Source organism: Ambystoma mexicanum, chromosome 2q, assembly GCF_040938575.1.
Source record: "Ambystoma mexicanum isolate Mex_15411 chromosome 2q, UKY_AmexF1_1, whole genome shotgun sequence".
Lineage (NCBI taxonomy): Eukaryota > Metazoa > Chordata > Amphibia > Caudata > Ambystomatidae > Ambystoma > Ambystoma mexicanum.
In genome coordinates, this window is record NC_090924.1 from 44,129,651 (window position 1) to 44,155,710 (window position 26,060).

Sequence of the window (26,060 nt, forward strand, 5' to 3'; positions counted from 1 at the left end):
CACCCGCGTGCAGAAGTCCTAGTATGGCGGTACGGTAGCAACGGTGCCGTTAGCGATACCAGCGCCGTTGTTGCCTTACCACCATACTCCTAATGAGGTCCATTGTTGTTGGAAAACAGCATGATTAAGAAGGAGAAGCACACCACAGATGCATAGGCTGTCATTTTCATAGAAACTTGGACCCCATCTATGTGCAATCTCTTTCATAAGCAGCACTCCTGTCACAGATCAGAAAGCAAATCAAATCATTTTCTGGCACCCATAGCACTGTAAACAACATCAAGGGAGTTAGGTTTAGGCACCCTAAGTTTCCTGGGGTCATCCAGACGTGGATCCCTTGCTCACTGTGCTCAGAGAGGCACAGCTCCACCTCGCTGATGAGGCCCAAGAAGGCTGAAACACATGTATGGGGTTGCTGTTGGTACTCTTGTTCAGAAGGGAATTGCCATAGCATTTCGGTGCTGGGCTGCCCATGCAGGTGGGGCAAAGACTGATATGCAAATGGATATTTACCATCTGTGAAAGGTACAGTGACCTAAACTGTCGCTGGTCTGCCCATATGGGCGGGACAAAGACTGATATGCAAATGAATATTTCCCATCTGTGAAAGGCACAGTGAGCCAAAATGTGGCTGCAGACTTTCAAGTGGATACCTTCCCAAAGAACAGGTCAATGGGCCGTGTTCGTTCTCGAAGAGGGGTGCCTATGTACCATATTTTGATTGTTTAAGGGACTTAGGTTTAGTCACCCTAAGTTTTCTGGGTTCATACAGACGTGGACCCCTTGCTCACTGTGCTCAGAGAGGCACAGCTCCACCTCACTGATGAGGCTCAACAAGGCTGAAACATGTGTATGGGGTTGCTGTTGGTACTCTTGGTCAGAAGGGAATTGCCATAGCACTTCGGTGCTAGACTGCTCATGTGGGTGGACAAAGACTGATATGCAAATCATTATTTCCCATCTGTGAAAGGTACAATGAGCTAAAATGTGGCTTCGGACTCTTGAGTGGGTACCTTCTCAAAGAACAGGTCAATGGGCTGTGTTCATTCTCGAAGAGGGGCGCCTATTGACTGTATTTTGATTGTTAAAGTGACTTAGGTTTAGTCACCCTAAGATTCCTGGGGTCCTCCAGACGTGGGCCCCTTGCTCACTGTGCTCAGAGAGACACAGCTCCACCTCACTTATGGGGCCCAACAAGGCTGAAACACGTGTATGGGGTTACTGTTGGTACTCTTGGTCAGACGGGATTTGCCATATCATTTCAGTGCTGGACTGCCCAAGTGGGCGAGACAAAGACTTATGTGCAAATGGTTATTTCCCATCTGTGAAAGGTACAGTGAGTTTAAATGTGGCTGCGGACTCTCAAGTGGGTACCTTCTCAAAGAACAGGTCAATGGACCATGATCGTTCTCGAAGAGGGGCGCCTATGGACTATATTTTGATTGTTTAATGGACTTAGGTTTAGTCACCCTAAGTTTCCTGGGGTCATCCTGACGTGGACCCCTTGCTCACTGTGCTCAGAGAGGTACAGCTCCACCTCACTGATGATGCCCAACAAGGCTGAAACACGTGTATGGGGTTGCTGTTGGTACTCTTGTTCAGAAGGGATTTGCCATAGCATTTCAGTGCTGGACTTCCCATGTGGGCAGGAACAAGACTGATATGCAAATGGATATTTCCCATCTGTGAACAGTACAGTGAGCTTAAGTGTGGCTGCGGACTCTCAAGTGGATACCTTCCCAAAGAACAGGTCAATGGGCCGTGTTCTTTCTGGAAGAGAGGCACCTATGGACTATATTTCGAAACTAAATATGGCCACTTGAACACTCTGCCACAAAACAGTGTGCCAAGGAAAGTCAGGGACCAACTTAGGTACCACATCTTTGCAGTCCCATATGCATCAGAATCATGCAGAGAACAGGTATATGAGAAAGTCAAAATATCTTAGGTGCATCCTGCCCTATACCATCGGACAAGCAGCATACCTCTACCAGTACTCAAAATTGGCCTTGAAACACCTCAGCGGTATCAGTGCTTGGGAAGAGAACACTCATCTTTACCCATTATGCACCCCTGGCACATAGCAGTGATACTTCATCGTCTCAGAGAAATATTCAGGAAGCATTTGGCCCTGGTCAATAATATCACAAGTGGACTTGGTTGGCGTTAATATAGCTATACTTTTGGCAATTTATCTCTTACCATACCTGAACTCAGATGACCTCTGCGGGTAGTTGATCACCACTGGGAAGTTTGGGACAAGGTTTTTTTCCTTGTAAAGAAGTGCAGGAATTGTACAATGGAAGGTTATGGTTACAGTAGGGTGGTTACTACAGGGTACTACAGCAGTGTGTAGGGCAAAACGTCCACTTTACCTTGGACATTTGAACCAGTTGTCAGAACATTCACTACACCTATTTAACAGCACACTGGCTGGTATTTCCAGTCTCCAACACACATGAGGTGTGGGTCCAGAAGACAATCAAGTATTTCGCAGATACATGCAGTTTACCACTGGGCAACATTGTGCATTAACTGGATTCAGTGCAGAAAACATAGGAGAGTTGAAATTTAGGAGAACGTGGAGGAGGTGGAAGCACAGTTGCTAGGGCATGTAAGATTACTTTTGGGCTGTGTTGCAGCAGACAATGGATCAAATGTTCTTGTGGTTTTACTAAATGGCAAGCAAATGCATGTTCCCTGCTTTGCACTTGACCTTCAACTTGTGGTCACATGATTTATCAGCGACTTCTCACAGAGAAACAATGGCTTTGGCCAGAAGATCAGCTCCCATTTCAGCCATGCTTAACCTGCCAAAAATACAGTGCACCAATAGTCAGTGTGCTACCAGCTGAGACTGCACCACCCGAAGACCTTTGCAGAAACTTTTTAAACACTAGTTTGCACAGTCTGATCAGGCTATGTTAGCAGGGGTATCCCCCCACAGATTACTGCAACACACAGAGCCGAGCTCTAGATGGGGTATACTTAACCATGTGTCAGTGGCAGCTGCTGTGTAACGTATTTTTTATGGCATAACCTTTTGGAAGAGGCCACCGGGAGGGTTAACCTTCACAGAAGTGCATCAATGAGTGGTATACCTGCTTGAGCAAAAACTGGCCATAATGGTGAGAGCCATGCCTTGGCAGATGATGCCTATGTGTTCTGGCTAGTAAGTGACCTGCTTTCCAACTTGCTTGATGATCCAAGGGTAGTTGGATTTAAAAAAAGGAGGCAACAGGAATAACACCAACCAGTTCAAACCGCCAACTGCACTGGGAAGCTCACGAATGACAGTGGCATCAATGGCCAATGCATCATTGACACCAGTTGACATTTCTTTGAGAAATGTTTGCAAACCTACATAGAGGAAAACTCAGGTATCTTAAATACAAACAGGTTAAGAACAGGAATATACATAAAATCATCAACTGCACAGATGCATGATGTCCATTTACTGGACTCTTAACCCTTGGGAAGGGCTAATGTCCCATTACCACATTGGTACAGCAAGTGGCCCATCTGGCAAGGCAGTCATGTAAGTTACTGTAAAATCAGTAAGCTGACCTTCACTTATGTACTGTTCGATAGAAAGTTTATTGAAGTCATGGATATTGTCTATAATAACAGGAGAATGCTCACATTGTTTCATATTGATGAATTGACGTTGGTACTTCATTTCGAAAGATAATTAAATAATGTCTACCCATGGAAAATGCATCAGTTTGGAAGATGATCATGATCATGATGATAATTTGTTAGACAATGAAAAGTGGACAGAGTTGTTTTGTGGTGTAGATTCATTTGATTGTACATTTATAAACAGGGAAGAGCAATGCTTTTCTGATCACAAAATAATGCACAATACATAGATATCAGATGTGATGGGAAGCAGTGCGCCTCTCATAATGGGGTTGTGCTTTTGGGACATTTTGACCAGGTTATGGAGGGTAGTAAATGGAACAGTAACCAGCGAAATAAATGGGTGGGCCTACAAAGATTATGGACAATCAACATTAGACATTATTAAGTGCAGATAGGCGGTAAAGCCATCTGTATTAGGGATGTGACAATGATGGATGAAGTACGAGAGCACAGGCAGAGAAAGTGAGGACAGAGGCAGGTTAGTGGCAAGGGAAAACGTAATCTTGAAGGCAGATGAGAGGCTGATTAAGAGGGTTCTGTGTGATTGGGAAACAGCTGCTGTAGTAACTGTGATTGGGAGGCTATGGCCAGTTGCTTCCTTAAAATGGCACTGCACTTACAATAGTGAAAGTAATGTTTCTTAATCCTGATCACACATTGGCTGATGTTCTCGTGTTCTCCTCAGTGCACAAATGCCCCTAAAGTAACAAGCTATTTCACAGGGTACAGTCACCCAGCAAATTATCCTGGCTTTTTCATAGTGCTCAGTACTCATTAGAATTCGTGGGGTCTTTCACATTGTTTAGCCACTCACTAAAGATCTTTGGTTCTTTCACAGGGCACAGCCAACCAACACGGTTCTTAAACTCATTCTCAAGTGCAGTCAGCCCCTAAAGATATCAAGCTCCTCCACAGAGTTACAAAGCATTTTGTAGGAGTGTATAACTCTCTCACTCTTGCCACTCTTCCAAGATTGGAGTCTGCCTTTTAGGTCAGTCCCTCCCCCATGAGAGCCTCATTAATTTCCTTTTGTACAATGTCAAACAGGATGCAAGAGTTGTGTAGCTCTTAAATGCCTACTCAGGATGTCATTCCCTATAGCACTGCCCACCTCTCCCTGGCTAGCCTGCAATAATAGCAATAGGCCCCTCCTTAATTCATGAAGTAGGTGGCTTCGGCAACAGTGGTCTGATGCTTGTCACGATTTCCGCTGGCAATGGCATCAGTTTGGCAGTTCAGATGGGTGCAGGGGTTTTGGAACCACATGCTCGATGGGGCTGCCAAGTGACATCCCAGCACTGGAATGTGGTAAGATTCTCTCCCTCCTACTAACCACTGATGGAAGGGGTGGTGGTGGCTACAATGTCACTAGTGGCCTCTGAGGATATGTTCACATGGTACACCTGCCTGTACCAGCAGACATCTTCATTACTCATGGCCATTAACACTAGTGCATGGCCCTTGCCCCTTCACCTATGCCACTTTTGATTTGCTTCCCACAGGCCTGCACTGTGCAGAAACTATTAAACCCATCCCCCTCATGGTTATCCCTGGTGGTAGGGTGAAATAGTTCCAGGACAAGACCTTGTGGGGTCTAGGTCACACGTGCCTTGTGCTCATCCTTGTGGATTGACACCTCTGCCACAGCTGGAGCAAGTATACTGTCCTCTTCCTCCCTCACCTGTTCCTCCACCTCCTACCTTTTTGGTAGTCCCACCACCTACTGTAGCTTTGTCCTCCAAGGAGCATCCTCATGACAGGTCTATTTCTTATCTTCAACAGCACTGCTGGGTGGGGAACACTTCCTCTATTAGGACCCACAACCAGGCAGAAGCAGTCTCATATTCCTCCTAACATGTACTTGCTGCAGCCGCCCCCCTCCTCAGTTGAAGAACAGTCCCTTCTGCTCCTCCAATTCCTCTGTCAGAGCTTTCACATGAGACCATGCTTCCACAGACCCAGTAGAGGTGTCTGCATGAGTCCCTGATCCCCATACCTCTGTGATTATGTCCACGTGATGCCATGTCTCCCCTGTCTCTGTGATACTTGTCGTAGCCAGGTCCTGCTCTGACTGCCCTTCGTCCTTCCCCACTACTGAGGCCTAACCCAAAGCCTCATCCTCCCTCATTGAGCCAGAGGATCTGCAATGCTGTTTGTCCTGGTTCCTTGAACAAGTGGCCACAAAGAACACAAGGTACCCTGTGTCTTACAATGTTTAGGGAATCTTCCTCCTTGTGGGATCCGAAATTGAGCTCCTCTTTCTCCTCCCCACAACACATCCTTCTTTCCATTTTCCTCCCCATGTCACAGTTGGTCCATCATAACTGCCATGATTGGCAAGGTATCCAAATAAGATTATTAGAAAAAAAAACAAAAAGAAGAAAATGCTGAATACGGCATAAAAAAAAACAAAAAATGTCAACCAAGGAGGCTGGGGGTTGCAGGGGTGTCCCCCTCCCCTTGATTGACATTCCGGGACTTCAGGGGTTGCAGGGGTTTCCCCCGCTTCCATAAAAAGGAAAGCGAGGGAAGTAAAGGTACAAATAAAAAAAATAAAAAAGAAAAGGACACTGCCGCGCTGGTTGCCTTGCAGGTGCGGGAAGGGAACCTGCATCGTAGAGTGATGGCGAGGTGGCGGCAGTGGCACACTTCGTTGTGTGCCGCCAGAAGATAAGTAAGGGGCGGTGGGAGCAGGTTGTCTGAAATGAAAGCAGGAGGAAAAACCAAAAGTTATTTTTGAAAAAATATCTTTTGGTTATTTCTCCTTCAGTCATTTCAGATCTAACCATATCACGGTAATCGATTGGCAATGCTGAGAACTATGTCCATGTGTTGAAACAGAGAACCCAAGAGGGTGTAACTGAAAGAGAATCAGAGAGAACCAGTACCCAACCCCAAAAGAACCAACAAGTACATAAACAAGTAAACAAACATTCCCACTCCTAAAAACTACAACTATAGCACTACTCACAATGCAATGCAAGTACAATAATGCTGTTACTACAATACTATAGAGAAACGTACACAACAAACCCACACAGTGAAAGTGTAAACAATAGATTTATAGTTTTTTGGCACAAAATATATGTTGTCAGCTACGTTTGGCTTTTGAAAATTGCAGAAAGAGGCACAGAAGGGGAATGCACAACAGCAAAAGGCAAACTAGGAAACTAGGGGCAAACTGATGCCACACACTATTACACACTGAACAAAAGTGAGAGAAAGGGGCACATAAAAAAGCTTTAAAAACATACTAAAAAGCAAGAAACTAAACAAGAGATCAAAAACAAACAGATGAAACTCCTCCAAATCCCTCAAATCACTTTTCAAAAGCTTTACAATCCCTTGTAACACCATCCAAGTACGAGCCTGCTCTGTTCAAAAACTTCCCGTACAATTTAGCAGACCCAGAAAGGAATAGAAAGCAAGGTGGGTCTGATATGGGGGACAAAATAAGTGCCTATATTTATTTATTTTATTTATTGAGCTTTTGTTAGGCACCTACACAACAGAATTGTGTTTCCAGGCGACCACAAGGAAAAAAGGGGAGGGAACAAGGTGAATGAATAACATTGGCAAAACAGTACATATACTGTTGTGGTCGTGCTAGGCCTTGTGGCATTCAGACGTGCAAGTGCAGTGAAGAGAAGTGCAGGCGATAGGAGTGGGTGGGCGGCAAGTAATGGACAAGTGCTGATGGGGGCCACAAGGGAAGTGCCCTGGGGAACCAAGGAGGAGGCCCCAGGCTAAATGCTAGGATGGGCGAATTCCATGGGATATGGTGTGCAGCCGCTAGGGTGCCTGTGGGCGGCAGTGCAGTGGGGGGGTGCTGCTGATATCAACTGAAGAGGGCCTGGTATCCTGTGACATTCATGTGGACCAGGCCATCAGTCTCAACGGCTGTGAGATGAATAGTAAGGAATAGAAAGAGGGAAAGAGGTAGAGAAAAGCTAAGTTTTGAGAAGTTACTGAAACTTAAGGAGGTCCGGCTCAAGTCTGAGAGGGGCAGGGGGGCTCTTCCAAAGGGAGGCACCAGCCAAAGGAAGCGACCTGCCCCCCACTCTCTGCTTGGAGAATAGTTTGACAATCAAAGTGTTGGAATTAGAGGTGCAGAGGGCTCAAGCAGGGGAGTATGTAGGGTAGTCTTTGTTTATTTATTTGTTTATTTATTATTTGATAATGTGCACCAAACCCGAGGGTAGCCGGGCGCAGCACGTACAAGGTTACTTAAGCTTAGGTTACATACATAGGATAAAAATCAAACCAATACAATACATACAAGTCAGTACAAGCAGTTGGAGTAAAGAGCTAGCATATTACAGTATTACAAGAATGTACAAGGTAAGAAGGGAGAAAGCAGCATCAGCATTGTCTTAGACTAAGGTACAAGGGTATCATAGCTGTAGGGTGCCGCGTGAGTTAATTGTCGTTGGACCAGAGCCAGTTTTTTACCTTCCATCTGAAGTTAGAGAGGGTAGGCTAGCTCTCAGTGCAGTGGGCAGTGCGTTCCAGGCTGGGCAGCTCTGACAGGGAAGTGTCATGATGCCTACCCCCGGAGCACCAGGCCAGGCCCAGCACCCCCGGGAGCAGGCATCATGCCCCCGGGTAAAAGCCCAGCGGCCCCTTATAAGGGCTCTTTCGACTCTGTCCTGGCGCCGTTGGCGCCAGGCTCATGTTGGACATCAGTCCTGGCGCCATAGGCGCCAGGCTCATAAAGGAAGGTGTTTTGTGCACTTACCTGATGCAGACCATGCTGCAAGATTCAGGCCTCCCTGAGACCTGAAAGGGTTTTTTTTTTCATTGGGACTATTTTGCCATTCGGACGTGGCCAGGGAAGGATACTTACCTTGAACTACTTTGGGGGCTATTTAAGCCACGCCCAGACAGTAGCTCACGCTTCGCGTTGTTCTGCATCCAAGCAGCTGAACTCTCACCGTGTCTGCTCCTGCATCTGGTCTCCAGCCACGCCCGCCTCGATCGTGGAACACCTGTAAGGAAAGAAGAGAAGAGAAAGGTGAAAACCAAGAATTTCATCAAACCTCTTACCTGCATCCGGAACCTTCACGCCAGCGTTCCTGAGAAAAGACTTTCATTTAAAAGCACTGCGTTGTTCGCTGCAGCGCTGCGCTTCACTCACCTGTCCTCGGGAGTTCTTCTTGCTCCACCGCGACTGTCTGCACCGGTCGCCACATCTCTGCGCCTAGGGGAGAGAAGAAGAGACAAAAGGTGAGCAGAAGGAACATATGAGGAAAGCCTAATTTTCTGCCATAACACTTACCGGTCTTCTGTTGGTGGACCATTCCTCATTTCGGGTCGGCGCCGCTTCGTTGGCAGGTACCGCACCCCGGCCCCTATGGGGAAAGGACAAAAAAACATTACTGGAGGAATATAAAGACATTAAGAGGCATCGCCCCCATCGCTAACTCACCTGAGTTTACCATCGGCAATTCAATCCCTCAACGCATCGCCTTCATTCTGCACCTGAAATAAAGGACAGATCACAGGTTAGGAAGGCAACAGAAAAGGAGGCTCAACACTTGAACTTTTGTAATCTTCATACTTACGGCGTTCCGCTCGGAAAAGTCAAGTGGATTTTACCAGCGCCATTCTGAAAACCAGTGAAGTAACTGGACAAATACGCGCCCCTGCACCAGAAGCAGGATGGAGAGTTCATCCTATCAAACCATAAGGTGAGCTTCAACCGGGGATTTCGGAGGAAGTTAGAGAAGAACGAAGGGGGGAAGGGGGGAGCAAGCACACTATTCTGCAGACTGTTAATCCCCTTTCTCATCTGCAGAAGGATATTCCTACGGGCCAGACAAGCAAGATTTGAAGGTCCTGTTCAGTCGGTGTTCCGAGTTCTGCGCATCACGCTCGAAGAGGCCACAGCAACCCAGACTAGGCCAGCGCCTCCGTGGGAGTCAGGTGAGCGTTACAGGTAGGCACGTTTTATTTATTGCGGTCCCAGGCCCCAGAAAGCCTTGGGGATGATGTAGAGGGTCTTGAAATTGATCTTCATGGCCCCCTGGAGCCAGAGGAGAGATTTTGGGGATAGAAAGATACAGTCCCTGAGTTTGTGGACAAGGATAGCAGCCCTATTCTGGATTAGCTGAAGGGGGCATAGGGAGGAGAGGGGGAGATTGAGGAAGAGGCTGTTGCACTAGTCCAGGCTAGAGAGCACCAAAGCTCCGTAGACATTGAGCTTCTGGTGGAAGGTGAGGAAAGGGAGAATGCTTCTGAGGAGGTGAAGCTGGAAGTTGGCCTTCTTGGCAAGGTCCAAGATGTGAGGGATGAAGGAGAGAGCAGAGTCAAAGATAACCCCAAGGTTTTTGGCTTCACACGATTATGAGGGTGGAGAGCCCAAGGACGGCAGCCAGAGGGTAGGAGGAAAACAGGCTGCACGTGTCCCAATGAGAATGATTTCTGTCTTACTGGCATTAAGACAGAGATCATTAGCTGCACACCATGCCTGGATGGCGGTCAGGCAATCGTGGATGAGAGAGGAGTAAGAGAAGGTAGTAGAGGGAGGTTTGAAGGAAAGCTGTGTGTCATCAGCATAGCACTGGAACTGAGGAGAGATGGAGAAGATCAGGTGAGCAAGAGAGGCGAGATAGTTATTGAAGAAGCACCACTGTAGGTTAGAACCCTGGGGGAAGTTGCAGGTGGAGAGTGTGGTGGTAGAGGGGAAAGGGCACAGCTGAAGCTGGGAAGGGCGATTAGTGAGTAAATAGGTCAGCCATTCAAGTGCACAGTCTGTGATGCCGAGGGTATCATGGAGTAATTTTATGAGGATAGAATGGTTGGCCATTTCAAAGGCAGAGGAAATATTGAGGCAGGCGGGAACAGCTGGAGAGTAAGAATCAAGGTTTGCCAGCATGTCATCACGGGTAATCAGGAATGAAGTTTCTGTGCCTCTGGATGCCCAGAATCCAGATTGATGGTCATGGAGGCACCCAACAAGTTCAGTGTGGATGGTCAGTTGGGGGAGGACCAGCTTCTCCAGGAGTTTAGGCAGGATGGATGTAGTGGAAATATGGAGATAGTTAGCCGGGCAGGAGGGGTTAGCAGACAGCTTTTTTAAGAGAGGGTGCACAAGGGAGTGCTTGAGGGATAGGGGAAAGAGCCAGTGGCGAAGGAGTGGTTACAGAAGACGGCAAGAGCCGGGGAAAGAGAGGAGATGTTATCTTTAATGGTTCTAGAAGAGCATGGGAGCGCCGGTTTGGAGGAGATGTTCATCGAGCGGACTACTTTTGAGAGCACATCCGTTGCTATGGGCAGGAGGGAGGAGAGTGTATGTGGTGAAAGGATGGGAGCCAAGGGTATAGGAGAACAGGAACCGGGGTGGAGATAGGTGCGGACAAGAATGAGGTCATGATGTCCTCAGTTTTAAATGAGACCTGGGAGGCCAAAGTGGTGCAGATGGCCTGGGAAGGAAGGAGAGATGTGGGGCCAACAGTTGCCGATTTTGAAAAGTTCAGCCGTGTTGTGATTGGCTCCAGAGATGCAGGCTTGAATGCAGGCCCTCATCTTGGAGCGGAGAGAGACACAATATTGCCTTTGGAGCAAGCAGCAGACTAGTTTGTCAGAGGTTAAGCCAAGGTCTGCCACTTCTGTTCAGCAATTCTGCACTTACTTTTCAGAGATACTAGATCAGAGACCAACCAGCAGATTTTAGGTGGATCCTCATGACAGGGGCAATAATATCGAGGGTGTTAGAGATGGAGAGGTGCAGGTTAGCAAGGACGGAGTCAGAGGGAGAATCATAGGCAGGAGTAGGAGGGGCGATGAAGGTGGAAGCAAAAGCAGTGACTGACATGCTTCATCTGTTGAATGACGGCAAAGGAGGCTGGCAGTACTGGGGGTGGGCCAAGGAGCCCCAGGCGGGAGGAGAGGAGAGAGTGATCAGACCGGGAGAGGGGGTGTTAACCAGGTTAGAGATAGGGATGTCGCCAGAGATGAGGGCATCCAGATTGTGTTCGGCTGAGTGGGTTGGGCCAGAAGGAAGAATAGTGAGAGAGAGTGAATCCCAGGGGACACATAACTTTGGGGTGGCTGATTCAAGGGAGTTGAGGTGGATATTGAAGTCACCAAGGAGGAGGAGTTTGGCAGAAGAAGTCGAGAGGGAGCAGGCACGGTAGGCCCATTCAGAGCGGAAGCGAGAAATTTGGCCTGGGTGCCTGTAGATCGTAGCTAGGGTGCGAGAGAGTGTAGGCGAGACCCCAAGCGAGATTTCAAGATTTGTAGCATCTGATTGGCTGAAAGAAATTGAAGAAACTTGACAAATCATCGAAGAGTGTCCTGATTGGTTAAAAGAACCGGAATAACAAATCTAGTCTTAGCCTGTTCCCTAGTTTTTGCTTTGCCTGAAATTATCTATCTTCAATAAGAGCCCTGTATGTTGTGTGGCTATACAGACTGATGACTCGGCAATAGCTGCCTCATTTATGATGAGGAAAGAATATATATATCAACCTGGCTTGGCTGGGTAGCCAGTGTAATTCCCTTATGATGGGGAGATGTGGTCAGATATCTTGTTTCACCTTATGAGGCACACAGCAGTATGTTGATCAGTTCTAATAGATAGGAGATTGGTGAGAATAGCACTCCCTTCTTCTTCTGGAAGAGTGATAGTTGACACAGGTATTTCCATTTTACAATATGCTACCAGAAGGCTAATTGCTGTCAACACAATGCGACAAACTGAAGGCTAGGGCTGAATCCATCAATGCTCAAGTCATACAGCCACCCTTGGATGGCCTCCTATTAGATTGAAGGCCTTGTAGGACACATTCTGTTCTGTTTTATCATAGCTGCTTCTCATCCAATGTTGTATGTGGCTGAAACATTTCTTGAGGTGTGAAATATTGATCCATGTGGGACTCTGCGGATGAAAAGCAATGGTTGGAACCGAAGTAACCCATGAATCTAACTATCTGCAGCAATATTCCATAGCAAAGTTTGCCCTAGTGCCTATACCATTCAGTATTAGCACTAGGGCAAACTTTGAGCTGGTGCAAAAATGCAGTGAAATGTATGTTTTGCACTAGGGCAATTTTTGCCCTCATGCTCATATTATGCCAGACTGCACTTGTCATGGTGGCATGGTTTTCTAATATCCCCCAATGTTTTTAGAAATAGAGTAAATTATGCCCTAGTGCTGATACCATGCACCTTTGCACTTGCACCAGTGCAATGTTTCTGTAAGCTGGCCCCTGGACTGCTGGTACTGGTCTAAGGGGTAGGAGTGGACCTAGTTGAGGGCTGTGACTGTAAATCCAATTATATATGTTAATAGACTTTTAAATGTGTAGTGGGCAACTGTGTCAAATGTGGCATAAATGTCAAGGAGGGCTAAGAAGCAGAATTCACTATTATCCATGATTTGCATAGTATCGTCTATGACCTGGATAGTGGCAGTTTTCATGGTGAATTTCGAAATAAATTCATGTTAGAATCCTGGATCAGACCATGTTAATAATCCAATTCCAGATTTGGTTTGCAACTGACTTCTCAATAATTTTATTTATGAATGGAAGGTTGGATCTAGAGTGGATTTGTTGAGGTGTGGATGGATTAATTCTGTTTTAAGGTACTCGGGACAATGCGCTGGTTGAGCAAAGTACTGGATATGGAAGGATGGGGGTAAGGGTGGATATTAAGAACTGTTTCATGACTGAGGAGGAAGAATTCTTTCTGTTGGATAGGTTTTAGTGACATGCATGTATCACCAGGATCGTTGTGGTTGAGGGTTGTAAAGCTTGTCCAGGGCTGTGTTGCATGTGGTGGGATCATGAGTGAGGTGGTCTCCAATTTTGAAACATCAGTATTGTGTCTAATTTCATCTATGTTGGTGATGAAGAAGTTGTTAACTTTGTTTAATTTGGATGTGGACTCTTGGAATTATCGTGGCTGGAGCAGGGTTTGACTGCTACAAAGAGGGCTTTAGTCCTGTTATAGGCTGAAGGAATTGAAATGGAGTAATACACAACTTTGTGCTCAGTGATCAGTGCCCGGGGAGTACACATAATACCGCTAAGGTGAGGAGGTCAACATGATTATGCATTTTGTGCTAGAATTTCTCTTGTGTTCAGATGGTGTGTTTCTTGTCAGTGAATTATTGGGCATGCCAAGGTGTGAAGGGTTTAATTCTGGTGCGACATTGTTCCAGTATGGCCTGTATTCCTATCAGTTCCTTCATGATTTGGTTGAAGTTGGAAAATAAGTTGTTAGCATTGTCATTGGTTGGACTGGCTCATGTTGCAGACCTGTTCTGTTGAGATGAAAAAGTGGAATCCCCCTCTCCCCTATTAGTCTGGCAGGAGTGACCGAAGTAAAGAATTAGTTGCATTGTCTATCCAGTGATGTGGTTTTGTGTTGAGGCTTTTTTCTAGGTGAGTATGTTTCTCCTGGCATTGTGGGGTCCAGTACCTGTTGTATTATGCCCATGTATTCCTTGAGATGATTGAGATCATCCCTATTGCTTTTGGTGGCGTGGGTTCTGGTATGCTGAGATAACCATGGAAGATGTTTGTTAGGTGCACATTTGACACTTGTGGGTTGATATCAGGGATAGCATCAAGGACTGACCCACACCTTTGAGATATGTGATAGATGGGATAGAAAATGGCAAAGTGTATGAGTGATAATGTGAAGTGGCATGTGAGGTGCTCCCTGGAATGCATAGCCACCCAGTTGAGCATGGTGCAGGCACAGTAGGATTTGTGCCTGACTGCCACACCTCCCCATGTCTGCCTGTTACAGTTTGTCTGTTAGAGGAAGTGTGGAAGGAAGTCAGGAATATGTAAGAAGAGTTGTGGAGAGCCATGTTTTAGTGACAAACATTGCATAAAACATGTATGTGGAAATAAGATCAAAGATGTCAGTGGAATAATTAGCTTAAGGCTATCTGAGAGCAGCAGTGTGGGGTGGAGATGTGAGGGATCTAGAGGAGGTTCTGAAGATAGATTCACAGAGTTGAGTTCTATGAGTGTTGGTGGGCCATTGAGAGCATGGGAATGATATGTTACTCTAGGAGACATAATGCAATGTATACCTGATCTTTTTTTCTCAACATGTCACTATGTCACAGTCAAGACACATTGAAACTACCACTATCACAACAACTGCACGCCTACTGTACTACCCTCACTGCACTTGCCTCTGAAGGTGCTCATAACGTTCGATAGAAATATGCATTGCCACAGGGCACAGAGTTTCCTACATCCAATTGTTGCCTTCACCAGCCAGGAATATCTGCTGGTGACCAATGATATATTGTCTATCCTGTGACCTGGGTTATATGTTATTGATGTGTGACAGTATGGGAGCTTCAAGCAAGTGCCTCACAGTTTCAATATAGCAATGGAGGCACATATGACCAAGATGGCAATGATTAAAGTGGATTTGTTCAACATGATGATAAGGACATGCTACCGGACATGGCAGGGCATGGAAACCAGTTTCATAGGGATTACGAGGATTTAATAACCTCTGATGGGGCCCATCAACACATATTTATTTGTGCAGTAAAACATGATCAAGAAACAGATGGTAACCATGGATTTAGTTGTCAGGACAATAAACGCTGTGGTATGTGCAGTTTTCAAGGTTGAAAAGAAGAGTGGGTCACAGAACCAGATACTCTGCATGGAAATTCACTGACTATCTGCCACAAACACTCATCAAAGCTGACAAATGTGAAAGGCAACTGAGACAATTTGGATTGCCTTTTGTCCAAAATCCTTGAGTTGCTGAGCACTGCTAAGGTGATGTCCATGGTCATGGACCCCAACACATGACCACTGCTGTGTCCTCCTTCACATCACCCATGAAGCCAGCAGTGTAGAAGAGCCTCTGGAAGTGTTCAATCCAGTGCAACCAGAATCCCCATTGCCACTCTCAGAGGACATGACAAACGACCAAGACTAAGAAACATTTTGGCCAGTTGGGTTCAGAGTAGGGTACACACATTTTATTTGTGTTGAGTAGTTTGGTTAGGGGGTTGCAGGTGGCAATGTAAATGTGTGTGGTGTTATAGATGTCACTTAGGGATGGGCTACGTAGTCACAATATATGACACATGTTTGCATTTTTTGTGTTATAGTCTCCAAAGAAGATTTGGATAAAAATTAACTCATAAAAATACATCTGGTCATGTCTGTCTTGCCTGCTAGAAATTCACGGCCATATCCTCAGGAACAGGAACATTCAATTTAAGAACACATGCACACCACAGGCATCAGGGTAAGAGTGAGGATGCTCGTTCCTCAGTATCTTAAATAACATTGTCCTTTATTTTCTTAGCGAAACTGCAGTATTTTCCCAATTTTTCCAGACAGTATTGTTTGATGATCGTATTGTTTGTTTAGTGTAGAGACCTGCATTTCTTCTCTAAGGAGTCTGAATGCCAGTGCTCTTCTGCTTCTGGACGAGGGAGTTAACGGGAGGTAGTGGAAGTTAATACTTATCAGAGATATATCATCTAAGCAAGGTGTTAGCCAAGAAATGGATGCTGGCACTAATCTGGTCCTGATGCAACTGCAAGAAGAGCTTGAGAATCCCCCCAGTCACCCTACTCCCTCGTTCCAATACTGAGTGCGGAAGGATGAGGATCATTAGAGAAACCCTCTGGGGAAGAAAACCCTGGCATGCTGGAGTCTTCAGGTAGGTCTGGTAATTCCTTCTGCTGTCTCGGGGTGCAAATGCGTGGAACACTGAAGAAGTCAATGAGGACTGTACTGGCCCAGCCGTGCTGCAATATAAGGAACAAATGTAAGGGAGATTATCCTAATCACAGAGTGAACAAATGTAAAAAGTACCAGAAAACAACTTCAGACGGTCAGTGCAGAGAGCAGGATGGCGGGGCCAGGAGAGAGTGAATTCTGTACTGGAAAATATGGAAAGACTGATCCAGAAATTTCGGATGATATGTTTACTGGAAGGTAGAACTAGATTGTTAACCTACCGAAACGGGAGGGACCATAGGTGTGGGCAACCTTTTCTGACTGTTAATAGCAGGGCTTCGGTGCATGCAGAAAGGAGATGCCATGCTGAAAAGTATGACGAGAATGAGCGGGTGTTTAGGAGGGAGAGAAGATAATACACAGCATTAGGCTTGTTTACATACCGACATGGCACAGCCGCTGAAGTGAAAGGTTTGCTCGGCGAGGGAAACCTAAGAGAAATGTGCACCGCGGGGTGTTGGGAATAGAATGAAGAAAGAACAGATAAGAGAAGGAGTTGAAAAGGACGGGGCAAGGAAAGCAAAGTCACAAACTCTAAGAGCATTCCACTAATGGAGTGGAGACACACTGGAGTCCTGCTCATTGCATAGATATCTTCCTCTGTCGGCTGTACTGGGAGACCAGGAGGAGAGAACTATGAGCGCCATCTTGGGGAAGGTCAAAAAACAAGGCAGATCCACCTCCATTTGTTCCAACCGTAGCAGCGCCGCATATGAGACATGACAATATGCCCCCTCCCGAGGGGTGAGCATCCCGGCTTCCCGGGGTTCAGGTGATGAAAGCGCCGGACCAGGTGGGGGCATGAACCGAGGTCTGCTGGGGAGTAACCCTTCCAGTCCACTAGGTATTGAGGGAGACCCCAGAAATACCAGAAAATCGCAGATCCCTGAGACCTCAAACTCTGGACCATTAAGAGTGGAGATAGGAGGAGGACGAGGGATGGTACCATGATGGAAGCGGTACGGAACATCTGGCTTAAGCTGCAAAACATGAAAAACAGGCTGAATCCTTGACCAAGAGGGAGGAAGCTGGAGATGAAAGGCAGCCAATCACTTCTTCCCCAAAGGGACCAAAAAACCAAGGAGACAACTTTGAGGGTATCAGATGACATGGAAGAAAGCGAGAGGCCAACCAGACTTTGTCACCTGGGGTTATCACCGGAGCAGAAGACCGATGGCGGTCAGCAAAACGTTTCACGTGATCCTGTGCCTCCTGAAGGGCCGTACAGGTAGTTTCATGACCCAGTTGGATACAATTCACCAGGCCATCAATATCCGGGAAACTGGTGGCAGAGGGCGCATATGTTGGAAAACAGGTAGGGTAATATCCATAGGTGCAGAAAAATTGACTGGTCTTCAAGGCAGTATGATTAGCTTTGTTGTAAGCATATTCCACCAAAGGGAGGAGTTCTAGCCAATTGTTCTGGGCAATCGAGATGAAGCAACGTAGATAACCCTCAAGGGTTTGCTTCAATCTCTCGGTCTGACCATTAGTCTGAGGATGGAATCCCGAACTTAAGGCCCGTTTGATATTTAGAGTTGAACAGACTTGTTGCCAGTAACAGGAGGTGTATTGTGACCCTCTATCTGATATAATAGTTTCAGGCTGTCCATGATGAGAAAATATGATTTCGATAAAGATCTGGGCCATCCGTGCGGCCGTAGGGACACCAGGTTAAGGCACGAAGTGTGGCAGTTTCATGAAAGAATCGATTGTGACCATCACAGCGGTGGATCCCTGTGATGGAGGTAGAGCCACGATTAAATCTGTGGACATAATTTGCCACGGCTTGTCAGGCAGAGGCATTCTTACCAGGTGTCCCACAGGAGATGCCCAGGGTAACTTTGTCTGAAGACAGACAGCACAGGAAGATATGTAGTCCTGAATATCCGTAGTTAAGGAAGTCCACCAAAAGCGTCTTTGTATTAGCTTTGTAGTATTGCCTACCCCCGATGTCCGGATGCTTGTGTATCATGACACATACGACATAAGAAGGACTTCTTGTTGGAGAGAGGCCATTGGGAGAAACACCCTGTGGTTTCGGAAATGGCACCCTGTAACGCTCACCTGACTCCCACGGAGGCACTGGCCTGGTTCGCGCTGCTGTGACCTCTTCTAAGGTGATGCACAGGGTTCGGAAGACGGACTGGACCGGGCCCCCAAATCTGGCTTATCTGGCTCGCAGAAGTATCCTTCTGTAGGCGAAAATAGGGGATTAACTGTCTGTGGGGTAATGCAATCAGCCTCCCACTTTCCCCTCTCACCCTCCTCAAAACCCTTCTGTGATTCCTCGTAGCGTCTCACCTTAGGGTCTGGAAGGACGAGCTCTCCATCCTGCTTCTGATGCAGGGGCGCGTTGGTATCCAGTTACTTCACTGGATTTTCGGATTGGTGAGAACCAAACTTGCTTGGCTTCCAGGTACGTTTTTTGATAAGAGGTTCCCCTTGTGTCCATGCATTAATGTACTAGGGCCGGGGTACGGAATGCCGGGGAACAGGCACCGACCCGAGATGAGAGGTGAAATCCTTGTAGAAATCAGGTAAGTCTTTAATGAGCGTTTTTTGGTAATGTCTTTTCATTCGCTCATTAACGCTGATGTCTCTTTTCCCCTTAGGGGCCGGGGTCCGGAAATGCCAGGATACGGCGCGGACCCGAAATGAAGAGGGAATGAATCAACAGGTAAGTCTTAACATGGAGATTTAGCTTTCCTTATTCCCTTCTCTCTCTCACCTTTTGTTCTGGTCTTTTTCTCCCTAGTCACTGGGGCGTGACTGCGAATCCGGATGATCGCTGCTGAACATGGAGGCGCCCTGTAAAGGTGAGTGGAATGCAGCGCTGCAGCGATTGACAGGATGAGCTTTTAAATAAAAGTCTTCCTTTTCAGGATTGTCGGCGAGATGTCTCCGGGATGCAGATTTAGCAGGTAAGGACTTTTCCTTCTTCTGTTCTCTTCTTCTCTTCCTTTGCAGGTGATCCAGGATGCTGGCAGGCGTGGCAGAAGTCAGGATGCAGGAGCAGACACGGTGAGCGTCCAGCTGCTAGATGCAGAACAACGCAAAGCACATGTGGCTGTTCGGGTGGGGTTTAAATAGCCTTGGAAGAGGTTTCACCTATGTATCCTTCCTCCAATCAGGTATGTATCCTTCCCCGGCCACGCCTGGATGGTAAATTAGTCCCACAGGTAAAGTAGTTCCTTTCAGGCCTCAAGGAGGCCGGGATCCTGCAGCATGGTCTGCATCAGGTAAGTGCACCCAAGCACTTCTATAATGAGCCTGGCGCCTATGGCGCCAGGACTGATGTCTTTTATGAGCCTGGCGCCATAGGCGCCAGGAGCCTCTCCAAAGGGCCCCTATATGGGGTTGCTGGGTCCTTCCTTGGGGACTGGATGTCCGCTTTCGGGGACGCAGGGCTTGAACCGGCTCCCCGGGAGCGGGCATCATGACACACCCTTTCTCCTGCTTGGGATTGTACTTGTGCACCAGGTGCTGGCATAAATCTTCATGATTTTTTGTGTCAGATTCAATCTTCTGCAAGAAATTCGAAATTATGTGTATAATTAGGGCCTTTGAAAACAGGCGTTTGGAATGAAACCGGAAGGGAAACTGTGTCTCTTTCCTAGACAACGCATCAGCGGCAATATTCACTCTCCCTGGGATAAATATAAATGTGATATTATATGGGGCGAAAAAAATGTGCCCAACTTGCTTGTCGACTGTTCCTGGTTTGGGCATACAGTAGGGCCTTAAGGTTATTGTGATCAGTCCTAACTTCCACAGGATGTCTGGCACCCAGTAAAAAATCTCTCCATTCTTCAAAGGCTCTTTTTATAGCTGAAAGTTCTTTTTTGAGAACAGTGTAATTCAATTCTGAGGAAGTCAATGTCTTGGACAGGTGAGCTACTGGACATTTATCTCCTTGATTGGTTTCCTGTAGGAGTACAGCTCCCAGAGCATGATGTGATGCGTCGGTCTCCACAATTAATTTCTTGTTCGAATTGGGGGTGATCAGGATGGGTGCTATCGAAAATAGTGTGTTGAGCCTGTCAAAAGTATGTTGGACTTATATAGACCAAATAAAGTGGACACCCTTTGTTAAAATGGTGGTAAGTGGTCGAATGATGGAAGAGAAATGAGGGATGATCTTCCTATAGAAATGTGTGAATCCCAGAAAGCATTGTTTGCCTTTTACTGAGGAAGGAGTTGGCCATTCTAATACAGCAGCCACTTTAGCAGCATCTATGGTATTACCTCGGGCAGATAATAGATAACATAGGTATGTGACTTGATTTTGGTTGAATTCACACTTTTCCAATTTACAATATAGATGATTTTCTTTTTGCCGAGCTAGAACCACCTGCAGATGACAAACAGGTTGTGTTATAGATGGGGAAGAGATCAAAATATCATCTAGGTAGACAATCACATAATGTAACTAGATGTCTGCAAAAAAGTGGTCCATAAATCTCTGAAATATGGCTGGGGCATTGGATAACCCAAAGGGCATTACTCGGTATTCATAATGACCAAAAGGCATACGGAACGCCGTTTTCCACGTATAAGATGGTAGGCTCCTCGAAGGTCAAGCTATGTGTAAATGGTGGCACCTTTGACTGCCTTCAAGATTTCCAGAATCAGGGGCATGGGATATCGGTCGAGCACAGTGATCTTGTTTAACCCCCTAAAGTCTATACAGGGGCACAACTCCTGTGTGTTCTTTTGGTGGATACAGACAAGGGAAGCCCCTGCACTGGAAGTGGATTCTGCTATTAGCCCATTCTGAAGGTTGGATTAAAGATATCCTTTTCAGAACTGTATTTTCTTTCTCTGATAGTATGTACATCCTTCCAAATGGTATGGGCTGGTCAGGTCGGAGATTGATGGCACAATCATCTCTGCTGTGAGGCGGTAAAGCAGAGTATTGGGGTGTACAGAAAATGTCTTTGTGTTGCCTATAGGGTTCTGGAATCTCCTGGATGTGATTGAGAATGGACATGTTGGTGGAAGAGTTCTGAAGGGGAGAAGAAGCATGAAGTTCTATGGATTCCTGGGAGAGACAATGAGATAGACAATATTCGGATCCAAGGGTAAAAGAACCGGCTGTCCAGTTCAGGAAAGGATTGTGAAGACGCATCCAAGGAAGACCTAAGATAATGGGATAGTGTGCAGCTTTAATGATATCAAAAGTGATCTCTTTGTGGTGTGAAGAGATACACATTTGAAGAGGGAGAGTAGGTTCTATGATAGGCCCCGAAGTGAGAGGGCTCCTGTCTACACTCTCGACTGGAATGAAGACTTCCTTGGAGGTTCAGAGAATACCCTTACTAATAACCCATTGGTCATCCATAAAAATTCCAGCAGCTCCACTATCACCCAATGCTGGTATGTTACATACTTAAGTGTCTCCCGAAGCAAAATTCACTAGCAACACCACCACGGGAGTGTCTGTGGTATCTGTACAATGAAATGTGTGTCCTGGTCTTGGGGAACCTGTTGTGTTTTCCCGAATTGCGGTTCTCGCTATGATTAGGAGCCAGCGTTTCCATGTCACATAGGGGGAACTATGGGACATACCCTGACAAGGTCATCTTTCGCCCCACAATACATCAGATACGCCTCCATTCGTTACAAATGGATCAGCACTGCATATGAGACATGACAATACTTTTCCTGTGTTTCATGCAGGACAAAGATGGGAGCAAGCAGCATGAATGTTTCTGGAGTTTCAAGTCCCAGTGATTGGGAGGAGGGACTGACTCACCTGCACTTCGCTCTCATATACAATCATTGAGCGAAGAGGAGCAGAGTGAGCAGAGTAGTGGGGTGTTTCCACTGTTCCTGTGACCTCCCTGCCTCCCTGCTTCTGACTCTGACATTTTCGCTTAGTTCAGCTTACTTAGCTCCCGTCCTCATTGCTCAGGCCTATTGTTTTCTGGCAGCGCAGCTTCAAGTACCTTGGGACATGCTAACTGCATACTGCATCATGTTAGGAAGGAAGGGGAAGTGAAAATCGTTTTTTTTCCCAAAAGTGGAAGTAAACCCTTGCAGTGCACTTTGGGAGCTGCATCTTGCATCACGTTGGGCTCCTGGAAGATGAAGTGAAACAGCAAAAATTAAAAAGCAGATTCTTGCAAGCCCTGTAACATGCCACCCTGTAATCCTTGTAACGTCTGAACTGTACCACATTATTGTATGCAACGGCTGGCAAGTCTGGAAGAGCGGCAGCCTGCTGACGTACTTCTGGAGGCTGCCCCCTCAATTACCTTTAAGTCTGCAACTAACTCCCACGAGGGGATAGAGCGCTGGTGTTAACAGGAACACTCTGCCTATCAGAAAGATGTTACTATTGAATCTCTCCTCAGCCACCGGTCAAGAAAGGAGCTGGAAAGCAGCTCCCGCTTTATTGCATTCACTGATACCAACACCTGCTGAAGTGCCAGAGGAGATTATTTAGTGGTTTATTGTAGTATTGCACGACGCACAGAAATGGTGTAGGTAAGCGGCGTGGCTTGGGGTTAGTGGCAGCGGCAGTGATGGTGCATGGCTGGCACCATAAACTGAGGAGCAGTGATAGCTACTGGGCCCCAAGATACTATATATACCCCCTCCCAACCTGCTGGGTTTTTGTCCAGAGATTACTGGCACATTTTTGTTAGTGTTGGCAATAAAAGGCCATGGATTTTATTGCACAATTACATATATCAAAATCAAAATGTTATTCATAAAATGTGCATGACAAACATGAAAAAGTCCTTTTGGGCATGTGGGCCTGTCGGTGTCCACCTGGCCCGTGCCACCACTCCTGGATAGGTGTCCAGGTCCCCCCAAAATGGTTGCTTTATTATTAACAGCCTCTCTCCCTTAGGGTGACGAGAAGTGCATTGTGGAGCTTCTCTGTGCCTTTATCTGAGAGTTGAGACCCATATTTATGAACGAGATCTGGGTCTGCTAGAGTTATTGCGCTTTGTCTGATAAAATGGATGCCTCTGCTGATGCAGAATTTTGCCAACCCTTTGTTTAGCTTTTTCCTAGCAATGTCTATCACTTTGTATGATACTGCTCCCTGCCATATTTTTCTGGCTAGGATCTCTGAATAAAAGATGTCAGTGTCCTTCTAGCTGTGAGCTATTCCTGCTAAGGACGAGCAAATGTTGCTGAGCAATTGTCTTCTGCCCCTCTGTACCAGATAGTTGCGACCTAGGTAGATAACTAGGAATTCCGGGAGTCCCTAAAAGCCACCAAATCTGTCAGTTTATTGTGGATCTCATCCCAATGAATGTCCCTGGTGCCCCACCACAGTATGTTGGTGTTCCTGAAGGATGGGTTTAACCTTGTTTTTTCGTCTGCCCATCTCCCTGTTCTGAAAGTAAAGAGTGGGGTTCGCTGTGTTCTCTGTGTTTTGCCAAAGAAATGTGTTTATATTAGTTTGGGTTTTATGTATTTTTTATAACAGTCAGAGACCCACCCCACAATATGTTTGACTTTCTGCGCACCCAAGCCCCCTTCCCAAGCTGAGGTGGCTGCACCTGTGTTCCAAATTCTGTTCTCTCCCAACCTGCTTTTGTTATAGTTTTCTTAAGCACTGCCTGGAACTGGAAGTGGCTGATTGCTTTGCCGTCTCTGTGAATCGGAAACCACCCACCAAGAAGGGATGGACTTTCAGGTATTCCTTTGCTATACACATTGGGCAGTTTTCCTAGTCTTCTATGCAATACAGGTTTGTCATTCTTATTTTTCCCCATTTTGGTTTTTAATATGTCTATGCACATGCAATGTTCCCTTACCTGTGTTTCTAGCATCTTCTTCTGCCTTTGTGCTTGATGCTTGATGCTATGAGTTCGCTAACTCTCAGCACTCTGAAATATGCTAGTGCAAAGGCTGTTTTGAAGAGTTGTGTCTTGTATTTGTGTGAGCATGTTTCTACCAAGGTGCTTAATAGAATTGTTAATTTTTCTAAATTTAGTGGGCACCTCTTGTCTCTATAGACTCCTTCCATGTTTCCCCAACCTTTGAGAGCATAACTGATTAACACGCTCTGTGTTTGGTCTGAGCTTCGCTGGAGTTTCGAAAAGTATGCCACTGCTGAAAAATAACCCCGAGCCCAATCCTTCCTCTTGTTTTGTGCATGAGCCCACTCCAAAAATGTGTTGACTTCCTGGTTGTTAAATGTTCTATGTGTGTTGTATTTGTAACTTCCAGTACTGTGGCCAGACACTTACTGTACTGTCTTGCCATTCTGCTAGCCAGTGCTTTTCTAGCTAAACCCATAAGAACCCCAGATGCAGGTTGTCGTCTTATGGCATTGAAGGCGCTTGTGCTGGCACCTGATTTCTAGGTGCGTGGTTCTGCATTGTTCTGGCACGGCCCTCCAGCATTGACCAAATAGCTGCCTTTAATTCTGAGCCAAGTGTTCCCAATATTCCTCTGAAACGTTTGTCCTTCTTGGGTCTGCGTCTGGTCAGATCCATTGAATGGTTTCCCACTGAAAGCGATATAGTGTTTCAGTGACATCTTTATTTTCCCGTGCAACGTGCTCTGCTTTTATTTCAACATTCATTTGTAATGCTATTGTCGTCATGTCCTTGAGTATTTTCAAGACCCATTGGCAGGCAGTTTTCCTTCTGTTTATTATGCTAACCACTGCCATATTAATGAACCATACTGTCAGCGTTGTGTTGTCTAGTTTTGTTGCCCACAGTTTGAGTGAAATCAATATGGGGATAATTTCAAGCAGTGTTGGGTTCTTGATCAGTCCTCCCGTCTGCCACTGCCCTGGCCATGGGCCTGCACACCATGCTTTGTCCAAGATGGCTCCAAAGCATTTACTACCTGATGCATCAGTAAACAATACTCTTCTATTTGCTGTGTTATTTGGCATGCGCCATATGACGTTCCCTTTGAAATTGTTCAGGAAGTCTTCCCACATGTCTAAGTCTTTCTTAACCTCCTCCCGTAGATTAATGTGCAAGTGGCGTTTGTTAACCCCCTTGATTCATAGCTCTAGACTCCTGGAGAACACTTTGCCCTGTGGAATGACCCTGGCCGCAAAGTTGAGACTTTCCACCAGTGATTGGATCTCCTTCACTGTTCTTCCCCTAAGCTTTTCTATGTTTTAAATCAGGTCATCCCTTTTCTTCTCGGGTAGTCTGCATTCACTGGGTGCTGTATCTATGTCTATACCTAAGAATGCTATGGTTGTGGAAGGCTCAATGGTTTTCTCTTTTGCTAGTCGTATGCCCCATTCTTCTGCCATTTGAATCAATTGTTTTAGGGCCTGCTTACACATTACTAGGAATTCATCTGAGTAATGTACTATGCAGGCTTATGGTACTGTTCTTGAAAATGCCCATTGAAAAAAAGGAACTGATTTTTTTGAATAGTGCACAGGATATTCCGCATCCCATTGGAAGGCATCTGTCTACAAAGAATTGGTTTTCAAATTGAAAAAATTGAAAACATAACCAGGGTTGTGATTCCGGGTGCACTGGGAGGAGCCTTCAACTTGGCTATCAATGTGTTCTTACCACATGTGCTGATGTTTCTGAGGGCTTCTTAGAAATTGGTATATGACACAGATGTCTCAGTTTCAGGGATCCCATCATTCACTGATTTGTCTGGTGGAAATGATAGGTGTATCAGTCAATATATGGAGAACAGATATATTTATTAAATGGC